Source organism: Chrysochloris asiatica, unplaced genomic scaffold, assembly GCF_000296735.1.
Source record: "Chrysochloris asiatica unplaced genomic scaffold, ChrAsi1.0 scaffold00006, whole genome shotgun sequence".
NCBI lineage: Eukaryota > Metazoa > Chordata > Mammalia > Afrosoricida > Chrysochloridae > Chrysochloris > Chrysochloris asiatica.
The window spans coordinates 14,686,639-14,699,210 of record NW_006408524.1 but is presented as its reverse complement, the minus strand read 5'-3'; the positions used below and the strand labels follow the sequence as shown (position 1 = coordinate 14,699,210).

Sequence of the window (12,572 nt, the reverse complement as noted above, 5' to 3'; positions counted from 1 at the left end):
AAGAATTGATGCATTTGAGTTACGGTGTTGGAGGACAATATTGAAAGTTCCATGGACTGCCAGAAGAACAAACAAATCTGTGTTGGAAGAAGTGCAGCCAGAATGCTCCTTAGAAGCCAGGATGGCTGTATTTTGTCTCTCATACTTCAGATGTATTATCAGGATGGACCAGTCCCTGGAGAAGGACATCATGCTTGGGAAAGTGGAGGGTCAGAGAAAAAGAGGGAGACCACCAACAAGATGGATTGGCATCATAGCAGCAGCAATGGACTCAAGCGTAAAAACCCTGGGAGGATGCGCAGGACCAGGGAAAGTTTCGTTCTGTTGTCCGTAGAGTCGCTATGAGTGGGAACAGACTCAATGACACTTAATAACCAAGACCAGGTTCATTATGAATCGGGGGTCAACTCAACAACCACAAACAACAACAACAAATACACAGAAGTTAACAATTTTCAGTGTTTCCATATCAACAGCAATTCTTTTTCATTTAAAAATTATTTTTACTTTGATGGCAAGGTGTGGTTAACGGTTTACAGCACATTCTACACCAAGATTTTTCAAGTTTTTCTTTATAGTAAGGATTCCTGGTAGTGCCATGGGTTAAGCAAAGGATTGATAACCAAAAAGTTGGTGGATCAAACCCACCAGCTGCTCCTCAGGAGAAAGATGAGACAATTTGCTTCTGTAAAGATTTACAACCTCGGAAATGTGTAATAGTTCTCCTCAGTCTTACGTGGTTTCTATGACTCAGAATCTATTTGACAGCTGTGTGTTTGTGTTTTGGTTTTTGTCTAGTAGAATTAAAATATCATAGGAGTTACCTAGCTATGTATGTCTTTAGACTAACACTTTAACAAAATAGGTCTTCCTCAAAAGTTCATTTAGAGAACCGGGGATGCCTGAGATGGAGACAGAGATGATGACATAGAGGGATGAAGTGGCTGGGGACTTTGGATCCAGAGAGGGAGAGGAACTGTGGGCTGAAGACTGAGAGGGGAGGAGGGAGTGTAGAGCACGGTCTTCTAGGATATGCCCTTTGGTCAGAAGACGATGTATGGAGGGGATTGGAACCATGGCAATGTAATGATATACGATGGAATGAATATGGAACTGAGGTTCTCTCATGTAAACAATCATATAATTCACAATAAAACATTTAAAAAATTTTTAATTTATTATGTTGGTCAAGTCAACTGCAAAAGACCTCTTTAGATTGTTAAAAAACAAAGATGTCACTTTGAGAGCTCAGAGGCACCTGACCGAAACCATGGTATTTTCAGTCACCAAATATGCATGTGAAACCTGGAAAATAAATAAGGCAAATGAAAGAAGAAAAAAAAAGTTCATTTAATAGCTTTTGTGTCAAAAGAACTCTGTCTGTTGGATAAAAGTACAAGAAGCATGTGAATGCACTTAGTAGTACATGTGTCCATGTGTATTTAGGCTGATGGGGAGACTGCTCAGACCTCTCAGGACAGGCACGGGAAGAGAATGCTTGCTATTCTGGGACACGTCACTCCCAACTCATCTGATGTACAAAGGATGAGACCATTCATTCACCCAGCATCCAGCATCCATACCAAATACTATGCCAAGTGCAGTGGGGAACATGGTGAGAACAGCAAGCATACTGCCTCCCTCGGGACACCCATTCCCACCAACCTGCAAGAGGGGGAGCAGCATTCCCAAGGGTGAAAAGTGTTCCAAGACCCTCTCATGAAAAAATCTGATTAAGAGGTGTTTCCAGACATACAGTATAATTTACCAAAAAGGAACCAAGAGGGGCCTATTGCATTCTCATAGGCATGCTAGTTGTATGCAAAACAGATATTAATTTGTCTTTTCCAGAAATCCACTGGAAGATGGCACTGATGTCCTTATGAAACTTTCCATCAGAGAATCTCTATAGAGAAACATGAATCTATTTGTTTCTTTTTTAACTTTGTATTGTGATTCAGGTGAAAGTTAACAGAGCAAATTGGTTTTCCATTCAACAAGTCATGCACGTTTTGTTTTGACATTGATGGCAATCTCCGTAATGTCACAGTGTTCTTCCTACTTCTTCTTTTTGTTTTCATTTGTCCTTATTTCCTGCCTTCTGACATTGATCCCTGGGTAAATGCTTGCCCTTTTGATTGCCCATGGTTGATAGCTCTAAGCTATCTAAGGAGTGTGTACCTTCCTGATCTTATTACTTGCACCATGTGCCTGTTTATTGTTTGGCTGAAAGCTAAGCCATAGGGGTAAGTTCAGGTCCAGGCTTTGAAGGGTAACTAAGGACCATGGTCTCAGGGCTTCCTCCAGCCTCTGTCAGACCAATATAGCTGGTCTTTTTCTATGATTCTGAGGTTTTTTCTACATTTTTCTCCCACTCTACTCAGAGTAGTCAGTAATGGTAGCTGGCACCAGCCAGCTCTTCTGGTGTCAAGGCTGAGATTCATGTGGTAACTTTAGTCTATTTTTAGAAGAAGATTATAACTGAACAATTTTTCCATTTAAAACAAGCTTCAATACCTTGATGATCAATAGTTTATAATTAAATAAGTTGAAGAAACCCCAAAATTCTGAGTGGTAGGTTTCCAAGGCTATAAAGCTTCACAGGAGCAGAAATCCTCATCTTTCTCCTATGGAACAGCTGGTGGGTTTGAATTGCCATGGATCTTGCAGTTAGCAGTCCAGTGTTTATCCTACAGCAACTTTATAATCTTAAGAATTTAAATATGAAGACTTATAAAATTTTGTTTTGGAAACTTTATACAGGGTCGCTATAAGTTGGAACTGACTCGATGTCGCTATGAGTTGGAACCTTCTAGAAGTTCTAACATGGTTGTTGTTGGTGGTGTTAAGTGCCATCAAGTCAATTTCAACCCGCAGCTACCCCAATATAGGGTTTACAAGGACTAGCTGGTGAACTTAAACCACTGACCTTGCAGTTCAAACAACTTTGCCTTCTGACACATTAGCCCACAGCTTACTGAATGCTAATCTCCTGCAGACTGTGAAGGGTGTGGGAGGAAAGATGGAAAGTATCATGGCAGCCCGGGGGAGGGGGGGGGAGTGATAAATTTGGGCTTGGGGGAGATTTGCAAAGAAAGCAACATGGGCTTTAAAGGAGGAACAGAGACTATTTCGGGCAAAGGGCATGGCTAAGGACGGAAGGAAACCATTCTACTAGGGGCATCTTTCAGAGCCCTCAAGACCTAGTCATCGCCCCTGTGTTGGATGGAAGGGGAGTGGAAAGCAGATGAATGGTGCAGGAGTCTTGTTCATATGGCTTTTAATTCTCCTCCCCTCCCTAATATGACCCTAATGAAATACAAACAGGACACTGGCTCAGGAAAGGAAGTCATTTTCTTTACCTGCAAACCCTGTTTCAGAACACAATGCATCTATTTGTCCTTATGTTCTGCTGGAGATTGTACACGCCACGGAGGGAAATACCTGCCAGTTCCCCTTAGAAAATGAGAACACAGACAGCTCATTAGGAAGACACAACTGTATTGACTTCGTCAATTTTCGTTTCTCTCCAGCTCACCAAATTTATATTAACTGTTATCAGGTAACCCAATTAACTTCTCTGCTCCCTGAATTGATTACTCATGCCACGTTGTTCATGATGAGGGATGGACAGTCAATTCAAGCTGGTTTTTAAAGATGAAAGCATACTCACCAGAGAATTGGAGTTGCAAACAAGAGACCCACACGTTCCACCTTCAGTGATAGAAATGGGTTTCATAGATACTAAAAGTGAGCTATATAAGAGTTGTCTTACTGTGCATACCCAGAACCTACCACCACCACCATCAGTTGCCAACATGACCCTAACTCATGGCAACCCTATGTGGCAGAGAGACAAATATTCTGTAGGATTTTCAATGGCTAAATGTTTGGAAACAAACTGCCATGCCTTCCTTCCGAGACTTTGAATGGACTTGAACCTCCAATCTTTCACCGAGTTTGTTGTTGTTGTTAAGTGCCATCGAGTCGGTTCCGACCCATAGCGAACCTGGATAGGGTTTCTGAGGAACGACTGGTGAGCTTGAACCGCCAACCTTGCAGTTCAAACAGCTTTGCAGTCTGGCACATTAACCCACCATGCCACACCAGGACTCCATTTTCAGCTAGTAGCAGAGTGCATTAACAATTTATACCATCCAGGGACTCCGCCCAGAGCCCCAAATTCCTGCCAAGACATATCCAAATATGCTGGACTAGCATATGAGGGTAAGCGATACAATACTGCTACTAGGGTTACAGCCCATTTGTGCATGGGTTTATTCCGAATAGAACATGTTGAAACATGCCTCTGTGATGGTGGCCAGCTGCAGGCAGGCTCCCTGAGTAACCACTCTCCTCAGGGTGTCTTCAAATAAAGGTCCAATTAAAACAGTGTCTTTTGAGAGTATCTGCTGGTTCCGTTAAATTCAAAGAGGAGAAGCTCAGAAGGTTAGAGTGACTGTTGTTTTGTTTTGTTTTATTCCAAAGGACTAATCTTGATAGATTTTCTTGATGGACACAGGACTATCACAGGGATTTAACAGAAGTTTTAAGAAAATTGAAAGCTGCGTGAGTGAGAAAAAGACCAAACTGTCCAGAGTCACACGCATAACAAACGATTGCAGGAAGTGCTTAAGGCACTGGATCAATAGACACACCAAGGGTCATGCTGCTAAACCACCTTCCTTCTGTACAGGAGAGCCAAGACACACCTAGGAAACTGAAGCAAAGCCCTAGGGAAGGAGAGGTCTGAGTTTGGGAAACTGTGCTCAAGACTGCTCAGGCTGACTCTGGGCCACCACACTTCTGGGAGCATGTGGGAATGTGTGAGGAACATGTGGGGGTGTCGGAGTGTCTGGGATGTGTCTGGAGCATGCTAGGAGCATGCTGGAGCAGACAAGAAGGCCAAGAACCCTGCTGCAGACTCTCCTCCGTTTTCCCACTAAGGTCTGCCTCTTTGGTAGACTCAGCTGTTGAATAACCCTATACACACACAGATCAGCTAGGCGTTGGCTCCACCTAGTGTTGGCAGCATTTTAATGGTCATTTGACCAAAACACCTATCTGTAGTCACCAACTATCATATTTCTTCTGAGAAGTCCTTGAACCGCAGATAGTAAAAGCAATTTGTCCAAAGGTAAGGCCGAGGTAGACCTAGAACTCAATCTTCTCTCAGTGGTCCTAGGCCCCATCCAAAGCAGGCTGGTTCTCAGCTCTGTGTCCGCTGTGATTCACAGATAAACACTTGGAAGAGATGCTTTGCTCCCTCCCTCTGCCACCATCTGGACTTCACTTCCACCTTAGTAGAAAATGATCCATGGGTTACATCGTTAATGAAAATCAAACTTAAAAGAATATAGAACTTGCTACAGAGGCATGACTCACATGTACTAATTGCAATTGTCACAACTAAATAATGTAGTAGCTAGATTGCTTGCGCCTCTAGCCAGTAAATCTAAAATTCCTGGAATTATGTACCACCACAAGGAGCCCTGGTAGTGCAGTGGGTTACGAGTTAGACTGCTAACTGCAAGGCTATCTATCACTCCATGGGAGAAAGATGAGGCTTTCTGCTCCCATAAAGATTTCTAGCCTCGGAAACCCTGTACATGGTTGCTTTGAGTCAGAACCGACTCCACAGCACACAGTCATCACCACCAACACTTGCCTTTGAGTCGATTGTGACTCATGAAAACCCTTCAGAGTAGAGCTGTGCTCCGTAGGGTTTCTTCAGAGATGTCCGTGATTGGATTTGAACAACCCATTTTTCAGTGAGTAATCTAGCCTTTTGCACCACCCAAAGACTACAGGGGAATTATGCATAGAACCTTAGCAATTCAAATTTCACCCCCTTTGTCTCCTATTCTAGAAAGATGAAGGGAAACAAGTGTGTAAGGGTGTAGTTATTATCCAGATATTGTTCCATATGTGTCCATTTGTAAAACCAGTAAACCATTCACAAACGTTGATCTTCAACAATCACTGAGGGTCAGCTCAGGAATAAAAGAGCTGAGCTGGCGAACATAGCTTCATCCCATCACCCTCCACTAAAACAAGGATTCTCTCTCAGTAGACGCCGAGCTGAGCGTGCACTCTGCACTTGTCTTAGAAACAGTAGTTTGACAGTAATTCTTTCCTTAGCAAAGTGAGCGGTGACTTGCAATCTATCAGCTGTTGCTCTTCTATGGGCACCTTAAACTCATCAAAGAAACAAGGCTCTGCCACCATGGTTCACCAACCAAACCAGAGCACTCTTCCCCCAGAGCCTTCCTCCTCCACAACCTACTCAGTCTTCAAGGTCAACTCCTCCAAGATATCTTCACTAGTTCATTCTCTCCAGGCAGAGCACCCCTGTGCTCCCATGTTGTTGTTGTGAAGTGCTGTCTGGTCAGGACCAACTCGTATTGACCCTCTATAGGGTATCTGTGGAGCAGCTGGTGTGTTTGAATAACTGACCTTGTGGTTCACAGTGCAGTGGTGATCCTACAGTGCCACACCAGGAGTCCATAGCACCTGGTAATAATGTTAAAACAGAACAGAACCTTCCATTAAAACTTTTTGTGTAGCTTTCCATTATCTAGGATAAAAACCTGAATCAACAACAAAGTCAGGCCTGAGCTGGCTCTTGCCATCCCAGGTCCTCCCTCACAACACACACACCCTGTTCTCTGCTGCTCCCCAACTCTCACCTCCACAGGATCATCAAACACTCTGTGCCCTTTGTTGGAAAGTCCCTTTCTCTTCTCTTTGTCAAGTCTCTACCTTGGGGAAGACGTCCCTGAGGCTACTAGTCTGGCACTTGCTGGACATGTACGTTGATTCATTGAATGCTAACAGCCACCTGTTAGGGGCTTGGTACGTTTACTTTATAGAAAAGGAAACTGAAATACATTGAAATCCAGGAAGGGGCAAAGCCATGGGACAAATTCAGATTCTCTGGCCAAAGATACTATTGACCTCTAAGATCTCCACTAGGTCCAAAAAGTCCATGGTTCTATTTGTTTTGTCTTCTCTTTGGCACTGCAGGATAAGCACTGGACAGCTTTAGCAATTCAAACCCACTGGCTGCTCCTCAGAAACCCTATAAAAGGTAGCTAAGCCGAAACTAAGGCGTTCTAGTAGCGTAGTGGTTACAAATCTGGCTGCAAACCACAAGGTCAGCAGTTCGAAACTACCAGCTGTTCCACGGGAGAAAGATGAGGTGTTCTGTTCCTGTAAAGATTTACAGCCTCAGAAACCCTGTACAGGGTCACTATGAGTCGGAACCGACTCCATGGCACACAGCCACCAGCCACCAAGCTGAAATTGACTCAACAGCATTTAACAACAATATATTCATAATCCCTGAGAGGCATAGGGACTCAACTAACAACCAAACACTTATGGGCTCAACTATTAACTGAAAGGTTGGCAATTCAAACCCACCCAGAAGCATCTCAGAAGAAAGGCCTGGTAATTTGCTTCTGAAAAGTCATAGAAAACCTTATGAAACACAGTTCTACTCTGCATACATAGGGTCGTCAGGAGTCAGAACTGACTAGATAGAAACTGACTTATTATATTAGCCAAGTGTATTTTTTCACAGCATACTTCTGCCTTCCTTTGTTGAATCCCTTCTATTCAATGTCCTCCAAAAAAAGTTGACCACAAAAATAAATAATTTCTCCTCTCCTCTCTTCCCTCCCCTCCCCTCTCCTGTCCTCTCTCCTCTTCTCTCTTCTCTTCTCTTTCTCATTTAGAAAAGTTGTGTGAGCATCTCAGGGGACACAAATATTTCTGTGAGCACAGTGAACAATGCTGCATTGAAGAGGTGAACTGTCAAATCACCAGATAGATTCTTGCATCAGTCACTGTCCTGAGAATGGAAATGCAGGGTAATATGCAAAGGGAGCAGCAGGGAAATTCAATAGAGATGTTGTTACAGCAGTTTTACATTCTAGAGTGTCACTGCAGCTCTTGATCCGTTGTCTAAGAAACCAAGGCCACTCGGAGAAGTGAAGCAGAGTTTCAGATTTTATTTAGCCGGCTGGCTCAGAGGAGCTAATTTCTCCAGAATCTGAGTGCTGAATATAGGGCAGTGCAGACTTGTATGGAGTCAGAATCGGGGAGAGGTTGGATTGCGGACCTGTTTGAAGACAAGAGGGAAACCAGAGGATTGGTCCCACTCAGTAACCTGATTAGCATTTTAGCTTGTCTCCTGGGCAGAGAGGGCAGTGAATGTTTTTACCTTTTCCTGTTCAATGTCATAACCAGGGCTTCTGGCGGGGATTCTTAGCTCTGGGTACACATCTGAACTACCTGCAGAGCTTTTTAAAAATAGAAAGAGAGGAGGCCATCAGGGGCTTCACCATGAAGCTGAACATCTCCTTCCCAGCCACCAGCTGCCAGAAACTCGTTGAAGTGGATGATGAATGCAAACTTTGTACCTTTTATGAGAAACGAATGGCCACAAAATTTGTTGCTGAGTTGCTGGGTGACAAGTGGAAGGGTGATGTTGTTTGCCTCAGTGGTGGGAACAACGAGCAAGGTTTTCCCATGAAGGTCTTGACTCATGGCTGCATCCACCTGCTTCTGAGTAAGGGGCATTCCTGTTACAGACCAAGGAGAAATGGAGAAAGAAAGTGCAAATCTGTCTAGGGATGCATTGTGGATGTCAACCTGAGTGTTCTCAACTTAGTTACTGCAAAAAAAAAGGAGAGAAAGGTATCTCAGGACTGACTGATACTACTGGGCCCAAAAGAGCTAGCAGGATCCACAAACTTTTCAGTCTCTCTGAAAGAAGAGGATGTCTGCCAGTATGTTGTAAGAAAACCACTGAACAAAGAAGACAAGAAACCCAGGACCAAAGCATCCAAGATTTAGTGTCTTGTTACTCCACGTGTCCTGCAACACAAACATCAGCGGAATGCTCTGAAAAAACAGCGTACTAAGAAAAATATAGAGGAGGCCTCAGAATATGCCAAAATGTTGGCCAAGAGGATTAAGGAGGCCAAAGAAAAACATCAGGAACAGATTGCCTAGAGACGGAGGCTGTCCTCTCTGAACAGCCTCTACCTCCAAGTCTGAGTCCAGTCAAAAAGAAAATAGATTTCTAAGAGTGACAAATAAATATGCTCATATTAAAAATAGAGAGCAAAAACAAACCTTCAATCCTCCGAATTCTGAGTACAGACAAGAGGAGAGAATCAGGCCTCATACCCTTGTCACTCTCCCCAGGTGATTTATGAGACCCAGGTTGGGGACCTCTGAGGTAGTGGTCAGCTATGGCAGCTATGTGTCCATCACTCATCACACCCACTTACTCAGTCAGAAAGTTCTCCACACATACACATTAGCTGAAGACACACTTTATACAGACTTCAGATTTCTTGAAGAAATAGGAAGATGTTTAGTAGATCTGGCCAATAAGAACTGTGGTTCTGACAGAGTCCAGAATAGTAAAAGAAGCAGGAAGGGGCATCGTTTCAGTCTGCGATGAAGTCTGGGTTATTAAACAGCATTGGTTTCCTCAATCAGTGAATGAATCCCCACTCTCCCGTCAGAAGCTGAAAACAGAATGAGTGATTACATTTCCTTGCAATCAATCTATTTCATCGAAAGTTTCCTAAATAAATGGATTTATCTAGGGATGGTTTTACTTCTAATCAATCCTGTCCGCTCGTCATATTATAAACTTGTGTGTTCTTTTACAAAGTATTTGCTGGATTCTTTGCCCTTGGATATGACTTTAGCAATATTGAAGGATTCTATGGGCAAAATACTGAATGATACAGAAAGCAGCGAAAGAAGATGGAAGGAATACACAGAGTCAGTGTACCAAAAAGAAATGGTCAATGTTCAACCATTTCAAGAGGTAGCATCTGATCAAGAGCCAATGATCCTGAAGGAAGAAGTCCAAGGTGTATTGAAGGAATTGGCAAAGAACAAAGCACCAGGAATTGATGGAATAAAAATTGAAATCTTTCAACAAACTGGTGAAGTACCGGAGGCAGTCACTCATCCATGCCAAGAAATTTGGAAGACAACTAACTCCCTGGACAACTAAGTGGAAGAGATCTGCATTGGTGCTCATTCCAAAGTGAGGTGACCCAACAGAATGCAGAAATCATCAGACAATATCATTGATATCCCATGAGAGTAAATATTTACTAAAGATAATGCAAAACTGGCTATAACCGTATATTGACAGAGGAATTCCAGAGGATCAAGCCAGATTCAGAAGAGGAAATGGAACGAGGGATATCATTGCTGATGTCAGATGGATCTTGGCTGAAAGAAGAGGATACTAGGAAGATGTTTACCTGTGCTTTATTGACAATGCAAAGGCTTTTAATTGTGTGGATCATGACAAGCTATGGACAGCATTGCGGAGAATAGGTTTTCCAGAGCACTTCATTATGTAGATGAGGAACTTGTACATAAACTAAGAGGCAGTTGTTCAAACAGAACAAGGGAACAACAAATGGTTTAAAATTAGCGAAGGTGGGCACCAGGGATGTATTCTTTCACCATACTCATTCAATCTGTATGCTGAACAAATAATCTGAGAAGCTGGATTATATGAAGGAAAACATGACATCAGGATTGGAGGAAGACTCATTAACAACCTGCGATATGCAGATGATACAACCTTGTTTGCTGAAAGCAAAGAGGACTTAAATTACTTACTGATGAAGATCAAAGATCACAGCTTTTGGTATGGATTGCATCTCAATATAAAGAAAACAAAAATCCTCACCAATGGACCAGTAAATAATATTCACATAAATGGAGAAAAGATTGAAGTTATCAAATACTCCATTTTTCTCAGATCAACCATCAACACTCATGGAAGCAGCAGTCAAGAAATCAAATGATGTACTGCATTGGGCAAATACGCTGCACAAGACATTTTAAAGTGTTGAAGAACAAAGATGTTGTTTGAGACTAACATACACCTGACCCAAGCCGTGGTTTTTTCAATAACCTCATATGCATGCAAAAGTTGGACAGTGAATAAGGAAGACCATAGAAGAATTGATGCCTTTGAGTTATGGTGTTGGAGGAGAATACTAAAAGTGCCATGGACTGTCCAAAGAACAAACAGATCTGTGTTGGAGTAAGTACAGCCAGAGTGCTCCTTAGAAGCCAGGATGGCCAGAGTTCATCTCTCATACTTCAGATATATTGTCAGGAGGGACCAGTAGTCACTGGAGAAGGATATCGTGTTTAGTAAGGTGGAGGGTCAGAGAAAAAGAGGAAGACCCCCAGCGAGATGGATTGGCCAAGTGGCAACAGCAACGGATTCAGGGGCATGTTTTGTTATGTTGTGCATAGAGTCACTGTGAGTCAGTACTGACTCAATGGCACCTAACAACAACAACAACATATGATAATCTATTTGTATTTTGTCATTGTCTTTAAGGCTACCTGGGTGTCCACTTCTCTGGCATCTCAGTCTTTACATCAGTAGTTCTCAAGGTATGGTCCCAGGTCCAGCACCCAGGAAGCGTGTTAGAAATGAAACTTCTCAGATCTCATCCCAGACTTATTGAATCAGAAGCACCATAGGGGAGGTGGCTAGCAAACTGTGTATTAACCAGGGCTTCAAACTGGTTCCTTCTGGTTCTACCTCCTGCTGAGAATTTGCCTTTCTCCCCTACATTTTCTGAACTAGAATCTACATTGTAACACGATCATTTCCACCTGAATCAGAACCAATCACCTGGAGATCTTGTTAAAGTGTAGAACCAGAATGAACCAGTTCAAAGTCCTGGTTTTAAAAAGTTTGCTAATGATTCTTATGCACAATAAGTCTGCTTTAAATTATTTAGTTGAATGCCCTAAAAACTCACATTCTGGAGTAAATGTTCCATCATGAAACCCCTTCCTTAGATTTATGGGTTTCAATTTAATCATCTGTTCAGGGGAGCAACCAGCATTTACTGAGCACCCTCAATGGACCAGACTTAGAAATTTTGCAATTCTATAGAGCTTGACTTCATTTTAAGATAGGAAACTAAAGCTCAGAGAATCAAGTCACTTTGTCAAGGTTTCAGCTGATGAAGAAGAGAGCTGGGTCTCCAACATCTACCTGAGGTGAAGCCCATGTCCCTGTGTGCCTCCCAGTTTCTGAACATCATGCCAAGATAAAACTCCTGGAATATGCCTGAGAACTTGTAATATGCAGAGTCTAGCAGGCTCCTTGATTCTTTAACAAACCGATCTTGGCTGAAAGGAGAGTGAGGTGGGTGATCATCTTCAGGAAGTTCAAGCTGGTCAGTATACACGAAGGTATTAAAGCAAACCTCCTTTCCAATTCTTTACCAAATAGCTGCATTTCTTCCTAAAGGATATTTTCATTTATTCAACAACTATTCACTGAGCACCAGGTGCTCTGCTACATACTAGAAATGGCTTTGTTGTTGTTAAGTGCCGTCAAGTTGGTTCCAACCCATAGCAACCCTGAATAGGGTTTCCGAGGAGTGGCTGGTGAGTTTGAACCACCAACCTTGTGTTTCAAACCGACTTTGCGGTACAGTACTTATCTTACAGTGCCACACCAGGACTCTCTAGAAATGGTTGTTGTTGTT

General features: G+C 42.7%; 1 pseudogene; it reads left to right on the top strand.

Moving 5' to 3' along the window:
- Window positions 1-8,349: 8,349 nt before the first annotated feature.
- LOC102827186 lies at window positions 8,350-9,220 on the top strand (annotated as a pseudogene).
- Window positions 9,221-12,572: the final 3,352 nt, after the last annotated feature.